The sequence below is a fragment of the Arachis ipaensis genome, chromosome B06 (genome assembly GCF_000816755.2).
Source record: "Arachis ipaensis cultivar K30076 chromosome B06, Araip1.1, whole genome shotgun sequence".
Classification (NCBI taxonomy): Eukaryota; Viridiplantae; Streptophyta; class Magnoliopsida; order Fabales; family Fabaceae; genus Arachis; species Arachis ipaensis.
This window is the reverse complement of record NC_029790.2, coordinates 8,584,267-8,588,340: the sequence shown is the minus strand read 5'-3', so window position 1 is coordinate 8,588,340 and position 4,074 is coordinate 8,584,267.

Sequence of the window (4,074 nt, the reverse complement as noted above, 5' to 3'; positions counted from 1 at the left end):
ATACTGAACTAAAGTAATAAAAAAAAGAACCTATAGTTCATCTGTATAAAAATAAATAATAATAACTTTGCTTACACTATATTTTAAATGTTTTTTTTTTTGAGAGTGTGAATTAAATAAAATCACATCACATAGAGAAGATAAAGAAAATAAAAGAAGAATATATATATAAAAAATTTATAGTGTGTTAAATAATATTAAATATAGTTAATCAAATTAAGTAATTAAATATTATACATGTAAAATCCATAAAATTAGTAGATAATTAGCTAATAAATTAATTATTAATAAAAATTAGAAAAATTGAATTTTATAGTTTAATGAGATAGAACTAATTAAAATAAAAATTTTGACACTAATTTTAAAGAATTTGACTCAAAATTAAACCAATCAAACTAAACCAAACGAATTGGGCCCATAATGGGCCCAAGGCCCAACTCAAACCTCATATTAATGAAGAGCTTAGCTCTTCATTCCTCAAACCTTGAGGGAAACACGCGGGAAATTTCAGAAAGGGGGGAGGAACAAAGAAAATCACAAAACCTTTGGCTAAATTTCAATCTCATATAACTTTTGATCCGGAGCTCCGATTGACGAGCCGTTAGTGGCCGTCACGGAATTCTCTTCAAAACCCACCCAATAATTTGATAAGAAAATCTTGGTTTCTCTCTCATCCATTCTCTCCCTAATTTCGAAATTCAATGAACAAGTATGTTGAATTTTGTGTAATTTCGGTGTTTAGGTTCGAATTAACTTGCGGGTATTGCCGGGTTTAGCTTGTTTGAGTTGTGGGTCACGTAAGCACCCTCAAAACTCTTGTGTACTATTGAAATAGTGAACTATATGTTGATTATAGTGACAATTATAATGTTAAATTGAAATTGGTTGTTGAATGGAGTCAATTTGAGAAATTGGAAGTTAGAAGGTTAACTTTGGAGGTTGGGTTCGTTGGTGAGAGGCTGGAGTGGTGAAGCTTGTGGTGCGTGAACACTTGACGTGTTCCAGGTTTAACGAAGAATCGGCCAAGGTATGGTTTTGGTTTCTCGTATATAATATGTAAAGTATCATGAAAACTTAGACTAAATGACCATAGAATAAGTTTGGATTGAATGTTTGGTTGTTGAGGTGATTAGGGAACTAATATGTGTGTGTGTGTGTGTAATGAATTTGAGAATTGATATATGTCTGTAAATATAGAAGAGTTATGAAAGATGACTGATGAGTGAATTAAAATGTATTATGTGATTTTGAATTGTTGGGATTGAGAATGTGAATATTGAGGATTAATTATAAGATTGATTATGAAATATGTTGTGTTGGCTAATGATATGAGTGCGGCGGAAGGTTGATGAGATGATGTATTAAATGAATAATAATGCTATTTTAATGTTTAAGTACGGAATTATGTTTGATTATGAGTTCTTAGGGTTGAAGTTGATGAGTAAGTATATTGGTGGGTTGTGAAATGTATGAGAAGGGTTAAGATTGATTTTATCTTGTTTTGGGTTGATTAAAAACTTGGAATGTTGGTTTTGAGTTGGAAAACTTGGTAAAAATAGAGGTTGATGTTTTTGATAAAAAACTAAATTTTGACCCAACTTCGATAAGGCATAACTCGGCTTCCAGACTCCCAATATTTTCCAAACTTATTTCATATGAAAACTGGGTCCATGAAATTTATGTCGTTCGAAGAACGGGCTAAAACCGATTTTTAACAAAAAAGTTAGACCCGTCGGAAGTTTGGTGTGTAAAGTGGATTCTGTAGCACTCAATAAATTTTTACCTAACCTGCAGAACCTCGCGTATGCCGGCACATGCACGCAACGCGAGCAATCAATTCAAGCCAAGGGGACTCACGTACGTGAGGAGTCGCGTACGCGAGTGAGAAAATTTACACTCCCGAGTACGCACACCATGGCATGCTTACGCGGGACCCTGTTTTCAGCAACAGTGAGTTTTTATGATTTAAACGTAATTTTAAGATTTTAAGCCTTTATTTTTACTTTCTAAGATCCTAAAACTTAGTTTTAATTACAGTGAGAGAGTTGAACCTTGAGAGGATAATAACTTGTAAGTGAAGAAAGATTGTGAAGGGGTGATGTAAGTTAAGAAGTGCGGAAAATGTTGAGTCTTGTGATAAATTGTTGGGAATAATGAATATGACCTGAATGAGAATGACGAAATATTGATGAGTTATAATTGATAATATGAATTGAGATTGAATGAATATATGTTTGTGATACCTGGGCAGTAGTAAGGATTGTAGTTCGTCTCGCTTGTTCTGGGTCAATGTTTGAGATGTGATAACGATGATAATTGATTAAGAATGAATGGATGTATGTTGGTGATACCTGGGCAGTAGCAAGGATTGTGGTTCGTCCCGCTTGCTCCAGGTCAGTGATTGTGACGCCTGGGTAGTAGCAGCAATAGTAGATTATTCCACTTGCTCCAGGTTGAGCTTTTAAACATCCGCCTGGGTAGTAGCGGTAATAGTGGTTCTTCCACTTGCTCTGGGTTAAGCGGGTAGTAACAAGGGGGTTGTAGCTCAAACCCACTTACTCGGCGATGGGTGTTTTTATCCATGGTTAGCTACTAGGACGTGTCGGGTTGGCTATATAACCGATAGATGATATCATCAGTCATAGGGCAGGCATACATCATATGCATATGCGTATTTTGTTTGATTGTGTATTTAATTGGGATTGCCTATGTGATTATCATGCTTACCTGTTATGTTCACTACCTGCTGTAACTGTATCCTATTTGTGTTTGTCATTGTCTGCTTTATTTGTTTGTGTGGTTCTACCGGTGTTTTGGAGGATGGTGGAGGAAGGTGAATAGTTGTGGGTTCAACTTAGAGTTTAGTTAAGATTAAGAACATTAAAGAGCTACCCCACTTATGGCTACTGTTTTAAATCTTTAAGTTTTAAAAACTGAGTGTCGGAGTTTTAGGATTGCCTCTGATTTTTTCGGGACCTTATATATTATGTATGTGGGTACCACTACCATGCTGAGAACCTCCGGTTCTCATTCCATATGTGTTGTAGCTTTTCAGATGCTGGTTGAGAAGCACCACACTGTGTATTTTGGAGAGACTCTGAGGAAGCGAAGAACTCTTGGGATTTATGGTTGTATTTTGTTTATATTTATATATGTGTATAGATTCTCCACCTTATATTTTATGTTTGTCCCTCTTAGAGGTTGTCTCAGAGAAACAGGTTGTCGATTTTCTGTTTTGGGTTACTTTGGGGTGTATATATATGTATATGTATATTCTGGTTGATTTTTACTTCGCAGGCCGAGCTTAGAACTTGTTAATTGCATACTTGGAACTATGATCTTGTATATTCTATCCAATCGTGAGTGTTGCGTTGTTCTGCTTGTATTTTGTTCAATAACTTTTCTTCAAGGCTCCTAGATAACCTCATTTTCAACTATATTTTTATATAATTTTACTTTTAGAGGTTGTAATACCTCACCACCTCAATTTTATGATTTAAGCATAAGATTAAATGTGGTAGGGTGTTACAATACAGCTCTAAACAAGGGCGGAGATAGATTAATTTTTAGGAAGGGGCCAAAAAAAACTTTATAATTAATAAAGAATAAAATAAAAATTTTAAGGGGGACTAAACTAAAATTTATGTATAACTTGTAAAGAAAACTTGATAGTTGGGGGAGGCCATTGTCCCCCTTGACTTGTACGTGGCTCCGCCTCTGACTCTAAAGTAAAAATTTAAATTAGACCATAATATCATTGCAAAACGCAAATTGAAAGTAAGTCCACACTACAATACACTACACAAATAAATAAATAACTTAAGTAAATTCAAACACAGAACTTTTTTTATTTATGCATACATGATAATACCATAGTCCATGAATGCTTTATAGCTAACATATCATATATAGTTTCAAATGATAAACACTCATTAATGAGAGTTGGAGGGTGAGGTGCCTTGTGTTCACAATAGTTGCTTTCTTGAGACGACATCTCATAAAAAGAAAATAATTGCTGTAAAAATTACTCAATGAAAGAGTAATTGGTAAAAAAAAAATATTTTCTTCTAGTAT